Source organism: Ranitomeya imitator, chromosome 2 (assembly GCF_032444005.1).
Source record: "Ranitomeya imitator isolate aRanImi1 chromosome 2, aRanImi1.pri, whole genome shotgun sequence".
Classification (NCBI taxonomy): domain Eukaryota; kingdom Metazoa; phylum Chordata; class Amphibia; order Anura; family Dendrobatidae; genus Ranitomeya; species Ranitomeya imitator.
Genome location: NC_091283.1, coordinates 422,424,367 through 422,435,734, shown reverse-complemented (window position 1 = coordinate 422,435,734; position 11,368 = coordinate 422,424,367). Strand labels below are relative to the sequence as shown.

The following is an 11,368-nucleotide window of genomic DNA, read 5'->3' as shown; positions in this document are numbered from 1 at the left end:
AATGACCCCCAATTTCCAATGCCTAACTATTATTATAAGGTAAATTAAGATTGACAAGCTTCAGTAACAAGAATGGATGTTTTGCCATTAAAATGGGCACTGTAGGTGTTTTCCTGGCCTCCACTCACTGTCGACTATGCTTCCCCGTTGACTTGCATTGGGTTTTGTGTTTCGGTCGATCCCCGACTTTTCGCGATAATCGGCTGATTTCACTCGGCTCGACTTGAGAAAGTCGGGTTTCACGAAACCCGACTCGATCCTAAAAAAGTAAAAGTCGCTCAACCCTAGTCACTACACTTGATCTTAGCCAAAAGGCCGAGAAGCGATACTTGAAATGGGTTGCCACTTCGGCCGCACCAAGGCCTAAAACCCACACCCATTGTGGAGACAGAGCAAAAGATTGCCATGGGGAAGACATTTCTAGAAACTCTGGATGCATTCACAATGACAGTTCTGCTGTGTGTGTGTGTTCACGCTGTACACAATGCGTTTTGAATCTGCATATCTCTACCTATTTTAAAACGCCCTCCATCCCCCTTTTGTTCTAAAGTGTGCAAGTGACTGCGAGAAAGAGAGTGAAATACAAAAAACAGACAGGCGAGCAGTTGTCTTCCCAGCTCTCCTGAAGCTGGGCACAGACCCCCTCCCACCATGTGGTCTGCTGCTGCTCCAGCAGCAGACTGAAGACAGCACCATTTTACACTGCCTGATATAGGCCAAGAGCCCATTGTGACACGTGAGAGTTTCGGAGCCCATTGTGACATGTGAGAGTCCTGGAGCCCATTGTGACACGTGAGAGTTCTGGAGCCTATGGATAAAGGCCCCATTGTGACTGCACGTGAAGGTTCCGTGCACAAATTCTATCTACTGCAGGCACCGCACCTGATTGGTCAAAAGCATTAGAATACTCAGACAGGTGTAGATGGACAAGACAAGCATATTCAACATCAGCACAGGCACCATTTTCCCTTTTTTCAAAAACAAATACATATAATACAATGCATTTAAAAGTCAGTAGTCCATAAGAGGGAGACAATGTTTTACAAAACAATTCATGTGGTCACAAATGTGGGATGTATGGTAGAACAGAACAACTCATTGGACACTTCCATTTACACCAATTGCTGACAGCACGGGGCCTAATTTTGTAGATGGCACAGTATATTTGCAACACTGTAAAAAAGGCCTAATACAGGCCTACATCTTAACACACCTGTTGCAACCAGTGAAGGCAAATTGGTTGATTGATTGCATATTGAATGCAATACAATGTTTGACATACATAGGTGAAAGCAAGGCAAAGCACCCAAAATGTTGCAAATGGTCAAGTGAAATTGAGCAAAATGCTACATTTGGCATGTGAAATGTGCTTCTTTGACCCTGACATAAAATCACATAAAGGGTTAAAAGACAACTTGCTGCGCTGATTTCAATTCATTCTGTTTTTAGAAACTGGATCAGAGAAGGAGTGCACTGTTCCCGGAGGTACTGCAATAAAGGGTCAATGCGTGGGGTGGACAGAGCAAGCTCGAATTCCATCTCCCTGTTCTAAAAATCCATTTAATATATGCTCTCCAAATAGGGGACATATCAGATATTAAACTGATAAGAACATATTTTTTTTTTTTACACTCAGACTACAAAGTCTTAAATCCAATTTCATAAGCAAAGACTTAAAGACTTGAATCCATCATTGTGTATAATTTATCTTTTCTTTGTTATTTTTTATTTCTTATTTTTATTTTTCCAAAATACAGATTTTTACGAGAACAACCACGGTTACAAGGTAAGTACATTCCATTCACTTTGCTTCCAAATTTCATTTGCCTTTCCTATTCCAAATGATACTTTGTCTTTCCAGAAATATATTAAAAAATAACTTAAACATAACTTCATACATTCTTCTGCTGGAACTATAATATGTTTAAAAATTAAAATATTTCTTACTTTCTAAAGTGGCATTTTTACACATGTGATAATTTTCCATACTACCTTAAAATCCTCATCCTTTATTCCCATCCCATAAAATACTCTGTTAAAATCTAAAAAATACACTGAACTTATAGCTTTTACCAGATTGCACACGTTCCGCCATATTCTCTGTGCAAAACTACAATTCCAAAACACATGCATTGGTGTCTCTCCTTCTGTGCATCTGGGTCTTGGACATTGTTCAGACCGGACTAGTCCACGCCTGTACTGAAATTCACGAGTCGCTAAACAGTCTTTAACTATGCACCACAGCAAATCTTTATGCTCATTTGATAAAAACCCATAATTTACATTCATCCAGATGTTGTCTACTATTTTTGATGAGAACCGTTCCACTAGGCTAGTTATTATTTGTTCTTCCAAAATTTTTAAGATTTTTTAATGATTTTTAAGAATACTAAAATTAACCTCTTTTAACTTAAAATCTCTCAAAATTTTCTCTTAAACAATGTAATTTTCCGGTAAAAACCTATATGGCCTATTTAAAACCATGTCCATCCACTTATTATTCCTTATAAAAACCTAGATTATAAATAGAGAAGGATTTTAATTTAGACTCAGGCCCCAATAAAGTGCTGATACAACTGGCCATGTACTTTGCATATAAGAAGGATCTTATATCTGGAAACCCTTTACCACCTTTCCTTTGGGGTTTATATAATTCTTCCCTCTACACTCTCTCCATTTTTGATTTCCATAAGAAATTAAAACATATTTTAATAATTTTTTTCATCATATTATTATGTAGCATAAAAACAGTAGAAACATATAAGAACATTGGGCGTAAAACCTGTTTGATAATTAAAATCTTTCCTTCAAGGGTTAAGTCTCTCAGCTGCCAAAATGATACCTTTTTTCTCACTCTCTCCAGTAGAGTGTCCCAATTTTTTACATTGCAACCTGATTCTGAAAAATAAATACCTAAAATCTTAGCTTCAGATAATCTTGCCAGTTTACAGTTAGAATCAAGGATAAAATTACCAACAGTTAAAACACCAGATTTCTCCATATTAATTTTAAAACCTGATGCCCCACCAAACCATTCAACTGTTCTTAAAACCCTATTCATGCTTTTAGTATCACTCGCTAAAACCGTAACGTCATCCATATAGGCCACAACTTTAACTTGGTCGCTACTACTCCCAGGAATAAAAAACCCATTAATTACCTTATCCTTCCTAAAAGCAGTTAAAAGCGGTTCAATTACACAAATAAAAAGTATCGGGGATAAAGGGCACCCCTGTTTCACTCCACAATTTATTCTTACCTTCTCCGATAAAAAACCATTAATAGAGATTTTACTAGAACATAATTTATATAATGATTCAATATGCCATTCTCTCCAAAACTGCAAATAAAAAATCGTGAGCCACTCTATCATAGGCTTTTTCAAAATCTATTGTGATTAACGACAATTTTTGTTTCCTATCTGCCACATCCCATATTACATCTCGAATCAGTATCAACGAGTCACTTATTTTATGGCCTGGTACTGCACAAGTTTGGTCTACACCAATCACCGAACTGATTACTTTTTTTAACCTATTTGCTAAAAATTTCGCGTAAATTTTGTAATCCGCATTAAAAAGTGTGATAGGTCTCCAATTTTTGATCAGTTCCCTGTTTCCTTTCTTGAATAATAAAACTATTACACCTTCCAACCATGAGTCTGGGACTTTAAAAGACAGAGCAGCTTCTAAAATCACTTCATAAAACTCATCACCAACAATATCCCATAAATCTTTGTAGAACTCAATAGGTAACCCATCTAATCCTGGCGCTTTACCATTTTGTAACGTGTGAATCGTATTAAATATCTCCTCTTTTGTAAAATCTTCCAATAATAAAAATTTGTCGTCCATACTAAAATTTTTATCTAACCCTTCAAAAAAACATGCATTTTTAAAGATGTATCCGTATTTTTTTCCGAGAATAAGTTATAAAATTCTTTAGCTTTCCTCTTTTTCCCTTCTAAATTCCTTTCTCCCTCCAGCACCTTCATGAAATCTTTTTTATCACAAATTTTTAAAAAAAAGAACCTAGTGCATTTCTCATCTTCTTACAATACTTTAACGCGAGAATTAAAGATAATTTCCTTCCCTTTTATATCGGAGACATTTCTGTATCTTTTCTTTTACCGCTAAAATCTCCTCCTCCACATTGACCCCATTACTCTTCAAATGGTAGAAACACTGTAAATTTGCATTAAGGTTCATATAAAACCGTCGTTTATCCGCCGCTTTTTTCTTCCCTACTTTTATAAAAAACAGTTCTATCTCTTTCTTTGTAAAATCCCACCATTTAAAAATAGAATCAAATTGTTTCTTTTTTAATTTTAGCTTTCCATAAAACCTTTTAAAATCCTCCCTCACCTCATCCTCTTTTAACAGAGACACATTTAATTTCCAATGAGAAGATCTTCTATTCTCATCTAGATCAATCGCTAATGTACAGTCTAATATTTTATGGTCAGAAAAAGGTGTTTCATGTGTTTTAACCCCTTCATGACCTTGGGATTTTTCGTTTTTCCATCTTCGTTTTTCACTCCCCTCCTTCCCAGAGCTATAACTTTTTAACTTTTCCATCAATTTGGCCATGTGAGGGCTTATTTTTTGCAGGATGAGTTGTACTTTTGAATGACATCATTGGTTTTAGCATGTCGTGTACTAGAAAATGGGAAAAAAATTCCAAGTGCGGTGAAATTGCAAAAAAAGTGCAGTCCCACACTTGTTTTTTGTTTGGCTTTTTTGCTAGGTTCACTAAATGCTAAAACTGACCTGACGTTATGATTCTCCAGGTCAGTATGAGTTCATAGACACCTAAGATGACTAGGTTATTTTTTACCTAAGTGGTGAAAAAAAATTCCAAACTTTGCTAAAAAAAAAAAAATTGCGCCATTTTCTGATACTCGTAGCGTCTCCATTTTTCATGATCTGGGGTCGGTTGAGGGCTTATTTTTTGCGTGCCGAGATGACGTTTTCAATGATACCACCTTTGTGCAGATACGTTCTTTTGATCGCCCGTTATTGCATTTTAATGCAATGTTGCAGCGACCAAAAAAAGTAATTCTGGCGTTTCGAATTTTTTTCTCGCTACGCTGTTTAGCGATCAGGATAATGCTTTTTTTAATTTATAGATTGGGCGATTCTGAACGCGGCGATACCAAATATGTGTAAATTTTTAATTTTTTTGTTATTGATTTATTTTGATTGGGGCAAAAGGGGGGTGATTTAAACTTTTATATTTTTTTTATTTTTTTCACATTTTTTTTACTTTTTTTTTCTTACTTTTGCCATGCTTCAATAGCCTCCATGGGAGGCTAGAAGCAGGCACAGCATGATCGGCTGTGCTACATAGCAGCGATCTGCTGTTCGCTGCTATGTAGTAGAAAATCAGGTGTGCTGTGAGCGCCGACCACAGGGTGGCGCTCACAGCTGCCGAGGATCAGTAACCATAGAGGTCGCAAGGACCTCTATGGTTACAATACTGAAGCATCGCCGACCTCCGATCATGTGACGGGGGTTGGCGATGCCGTCATTTCCAGCCGCCCGGCCGGATGCGGTAGTTAAATGCCGCTGTCTGCGTTTGACAGCGGCATTTAACTAGTTAATAGGCGCGAGCAGATCGCGATTCTGCCTGCGCCTATGTCGGGCACATGTCAGCTGTTCAAAACAGCTGCCATGTCCCGGTTTTGATGCGGGCTCACCGCCGGAGCCCGCATCATAGCGGGGCTTCTGACCTCGGACGTACTATCCCATCCGAGGTCAGAAAGGTGTTAAAATCTGAACATGTAAAAGCCTCGGATATAAAAACATAATATAAGATAAAAGGAAAAACCTCTCCCTACCCAAGTAACTTCATATTCACTTTTATGTCCATCAAGCCACCAACATTTTAAAATTAAAGGCAGATAAAATACCTCTTTACCAGGAAGACGATCCATCCTTCATATTCTTTACTCTGCAATTAAAATCTCCACCTAGAATTATTGGATCTACTCCAGGTAAAAATAATTGCAAAATCTCAAACAAATGTAATCTTAAAGCCTTATCAGTATTTGCATACACATTTAAACACCTTAATTTCTTCCCCTCTTTTTCCACATCTACTCTTAAGATCCTTCCTGGGTATATTTCTTCATAGTTGGTAATTTCCCACTCTCTAGAGCATAAAAAACCCACCCCGTCACTCTTTGATTCATTACCCCCTGAGAAGCAATAATAACCATTCCATATCCCCCGTAAATAATTATAACTTAGTTTCTTTGTCAGATTACATTCTTGTAAAAATATAAAATCAAAATTTCCATTATTAAAATAATCATACAATGCTGTCCTTTTGTACAAGTCATTAAAGAGACACTGTCACCTGAATATGGAGGGAATAATCTTCAGCCATGGAGGCGGGGTTTTGGGGTTTTCGATTCACCCTTTCCTTACCCGCTGGCTGCATGCTGGCTGCAATATTGGATTGAAGTTCATTCTCTGTCCTCCGTAGTACATGCCTGCACAAGGCAATCTTGCCTTGCGCAGGCGTGTACTATGGAGGACAGAGAATGAACTTCAATCCAATATTGCAGCCAGCATGCAGCCAGCGGGTAAGGGAAGGGTGAATCAAAAACCCCAAAACCCCGCCTCCATGGCTGAAGATTGTTCCCTCCAAATTCAGGTGACAGTGTCCCTTTAAACCCCTGAACATTCAGGGAAACCATATGGATCATCTTCTAGTATTTAACATAGGGCTTTACCCCCCGCCCTGATTTGCTGCTGGAGAAGATGAGTCTATCACCAAATTCTCAGCAGCTGATGTTTCTGACAACTTCTTTTTCTACTCCTCTTGTTAAGGACCTCGCTTCACACTCCATCTCCTCCTGTGCACTTGGAATGCTCTGTGACAAGGAAGATGGAGGCAAAGGATCTACTTTAAGTAAAGGGTTCCCTTCAGTCCCCATACTTATTCTTTTTCCTTCAGCGCTCTTCATTTCTTCTTTGGGGTTTTTGATTTTTAAAGAGGTCGGCAACTTACTTGCCCCCTTTGGACCTACTCCTAATGCCTTCTGCACAATTCTTCCAATGCCTTCAGTCATCTTTTTTCCATCTTCCTTCCTTATATTCTCTTCCATCCTCTTTTTAACTTTTTCTACTGTTCTCTTTCTTTCTTTCTTCCTCTCCCTTTATTCTTTCCTCCTCCCTCTTCCTTCTTTCCTCCTCCGTTATTCTTCTCTCCTCTTTCTTCTTGTCTTCTAAAATCTTCTTATCTTCCATCTTCTCTTCTTCTTCTGTCTCCTTCTCTTCCTCTCTGTTCTCGATCTTTTCTTCTAATTTTTCTTTTTCCTCCAGATTCTTCTTCTCATCTTCTTCTTTCCTTTGTTTTTCTTCATTTTCCTTATCACTCATCTCAATCACCACTTCCTGCTCATTTGTTTCTTCTTTCCCCTCCTCACCCTCTTTAGCTTTTCCTTCCTCTGCAGATGTATCCATTGCCTCTGCGTTATACTTATTTTTTGGACATTCAGACTCCTGATGAGCTGTCAGGCATCTCTGACACCGATTACACCTGCTTTCACCATGTCCATATTTCCGACATTTCCTACAGTAATCAGGCATGCCTGAGGAAAAAAGATAACCACGACATCAATTGATGAACACCAAACGTGGGGGTCTCATAACTCCACCTTCTTCTTCTGGGTCCTTTTTAAATGACACACGGTAAACCCTTTTACAATTCCAGACTCCAAAGTTTGTCTTCACCATATTTTTCATGATCACCTTATCACAAAAACAATACAGGTAAGACTCCACCTCCTGCTCAGAGATGACCGGACTAAACATGTGTATTGTTAGTATCTTCATTAAAAACTGAAACGAGGGGATTACTTTTATCCCCTCAAAAACTTCATTCTCCTTATTTGCGTCATAAAGAGAAAACACTGTCTCACACAGGGCATTGCACACTAGAGTCACATCATAAATTCCCCTTGAGTAAAAAGACTGAAAGCAGAAAAATACTCCTTTCTCTACCTTCAAAACCTGGGAAAAAATATTGTCATAAATATAACCGGAATCCTTTACCTGCCTGTATCCAGGAGAAACAAAAAATGAATAGTATCCTTCAAGGGATAATCCTCTGAAAAAAATCCAGGTTTTCTTCATTCCTCTCGAACCTCCCTCCTCCGCCATACCTCCTCGACTCCATTCTTCTTCTTTGTCACAGATTACACTGGAACAAGCAATTCGATTGCAGCCTCCACAGATTGGGTCCTCCTCCGAAATACTGTCCTCTGGAAAAAAGGTACTGCAGCTTCTAAACCGACTCCCAATAGCAGCAATGGATATCTCCAAGAGGCCAAGAGTCAGAACTTTCATTACACACAACTTTAGCCTAATGCCACAATCCACTACAGATCGTGCCAAAAGGCCGAGAAGCGATAACCAGAAATGGTTTGCCACTTCTGCCGCACCAAGGCCAAAAACCAACACCCATTGTGGAGACAGAGCAAAAGATTGCCAAGGGAAGACATTTCTAGAAACTCTGGATGCATTCTCAATGACAGTTCTGCTTTGTGTGTGTGTGTGTTAAAGCTGTGCACAACTCATTTTGAATCTGCATAACTCCACCTATTTTAACACACCCAACATCCCCCTTTTGTTCTAAAGTGTGCAAGAGAGTGCGAGAAAGAGAGGGAAAAAAAAACCAGACAGGCAAGCAGTTGTCTTCCCAGCTCTCCCGAAGCTGTGCACAGCACCCCGCCCCCCCATGTGGTCTGCCGCTGCTCCAGCAGCAGACTGAAGATGGCAGCCATTTTACACTGCCTGTTATAGGCCAAGAGCCCATTGTGACACGTGAGAGTTCCGGAGCCCATTGTGACACATGAGAGTTCCGGAGCCCATTGTGACACATGAGCGTTCCGGAGCCCATTGTGACACGTGAGAGTTTCGGAGCCCATTGTGACACGTGAGAGTTCCAGAGACAACGGATAAAGGCCCTATTGTAGCTGCACGTGAGGGTTCCGTGCACAGATTCTATCTACTGCAGGCAGCGCATCTGGTTGGTAAATAGCATTAGAATACTACTCACACAGGTGTCGAAGGACAAGACAAGCACATGCAAGATCAGCACAGGCACAATGTTTCCTTTTTTTGGGTTATTAAATGCATATAATACACCGCATTTTAAAGTCAGCGGTCCACAAGAGAGAGACAATGTTTTACAAAAGAAGTCATGCGGTCCCAAATGTGGTATGTATGGCAGAACAACTCTTTTTAATACTTCCATTTAAACACCAAGTCCTGTCAGCACGGGGCCTAATTTTGTAGATGGCACATTATATTTGCAACAACGTAACAAAGGCCTAATACAGGCCTACATCTTAACACACCTGTTGCAACCAGTAAAGACAGATTGATTGATTGATCAATTGATTGCATATTGGATGCAATACAATGCTTGACATACGTAGGTGAAAGCAAGGCAAGGCACACAAAATATTGCAAATGGTCAAGCGAAATCGAGGAAAATGCTACATTTGACCTGGAAAATGTGCTTCTTTGACCCTGAAATAAATTCACATAAAGGGTTAAAAGACAACTTGCGCCGATTTCAATTCAATCTGTTTTTAGAAACCAGATCAGAGAAGGAGTGCACTGTTCCCAGAGATTCTGCAATAACGGGTCAATGCGTGGAGTGGACACAGCAAGCTCTTTTTCCATCTACCTGTTCTAAAAGTCAATTTAATATATGGTCCCCAAACAGGGGACGTATCAGATATTAAACTGATAAGAAGAGATTTTCTTTTTTTTTTTATAAAACCATTCAGGTTTTAAACTTTGCAGAAACTAAAAGGCAAAACCCATTAGGGTTTACCAAAATTCTGCGACTCAGTCTTAAATCTCATCACTATGGTATTTTTCAATACATTTTATTTCTCATGTAAACAAAAAAACACAACATATTTCCAAAAACACAAAAAAGCTATTGCCATTTGATCACATCTTTCCACTTCTTAAATTTCCACACACCCTCCGCATCCACACCCCTCTTTAAATCCCACTTATAATGAAAATACAATTTATCCAATACCATACGCACACAATCATTAACATCAAAATCCACATTCTTATACACATACAAATTTCTACTATTCCACAACACTTCCTTTACGCATGCCAAAAACACCCACATAATCCTTTCTTTATCACCTCCCATACAACCTAACCAAAACATAACAGTCTCATAACTCAACCTTTTAACCGCAGTCAAAACCTCACATAACCCACCCAACTTCCCCCATACTTCCTTTGCATATCCACAACCCCAAAACATATGCCTCACTTCTTCATTCTCCCCACATCTATTCCTTGGACACCTCTCAGAAACTGCCAAACCTCTCCTCTTCTGCACACTCCTAACTGGCAAAACTCCATGTAAAGACATCCATACCAAGTCCTTCTGTTTATTGGACACATCATACTTCACCAACTTCCCCCACACTTCAGCTATCTCTTTCGATCTTAAACCGTCTATCTCACACATTGCATTATCCACACACATCCTCTTTATCATGTTCTTCTTATCCATGAAACTATGCCTCTCAACACACTCCAACTGGAATTTTTGAATGAATATCTCAATACTCGAATACCAACTCGGGCAAAAAAAAGATACCGGCTTGCATCTATCATGCTCCACCCACTTCAGACGGCATGTCATTGCCCCTGCCATATATCTCGCCATACAAGCAGCTAATGATTGTTTTTTCAAAAGCTGTACAAAAAAGCAAATCAAGTTCAAACCCAAAAAAGCCTCCAAATTGGGAAAACCTAAAGGTGCTTTTTGGTAAGGAGGTAATGGTGGATTAGGATATAGAATGTGTCAGAGAGGGGTTGAAGGTTTTGGGGGTTTGGTTTGAGGAGGATTTAAAAGGTAGAGTAAGTTGGGAGGAGTTGGGTGGTAGAGTTGGGAGAAAATTAGGTTTTTGGAGGTTAAGAGAATTATCTTTTACCGGTAAAATATTGGTCGTGAAAAGTGTAATATTGCCTATGTTACTTTACTTAGCTTTTGTTTCTCCTCCTTCTGTGTTAATGCTAGAAAGAATAAATAGACTACTTTTTGTGTTTTGGTGGGGGAGTAATATTGAAAAGACTAAACGGGTTTTTTATTTATTGAGGAGTAGAGTGAATGGGGGTTTGCTTTACTCTTACCCAAATTTATCTTAAACCCAGATGCCATGCTAAACAAATTAACTAATAATTTTACTCTTGTAAAGTCACTCACAGACTCACACAACACACACACATCATCCATATAACCTAACACCTTAACACACCTGCCATCACTACCCGGAACCAACAAACCCTTAATCACCTTATCCTTCCTA

The 11,368-nt window shown here is 39.1% G+C and overlaps 1 non-coding gene and 2 pseudogenes across 1 annotated transcript; all 3 read right to left on the bottom strand.

Moving 5' to 3' along the window:
- Positions 1–202: 202 nt before the first annotated feature.
- Positions 203–327, bottom strand: LOC138668297 (U2 spliceosomal RNA; annotated as a pseudogene).
- Positions 328–1,463: 1,136 nt separating this feature from the next.
- LOC138668208 (U2 spliceosomal RNA) lies at positions 1,464–1,658 on the bottom strand. The gene has a single exon (XR_011319121.1). It is a non-coding gene; the product is annotated as a U2 spliceosomal RNA (small nuclear RNA).
- A 7,967-nt stretch (positions 1,659–9,625) lies between these two features.
- On the bottom strand, positions 9,626–9,805 carry LOC138668221 (U2 spliceosomal RNA; annotated as a pseudogene).
- Between the last annotated feature and the right edge of the window lie 1,563 nt (positions 9,806–11,368).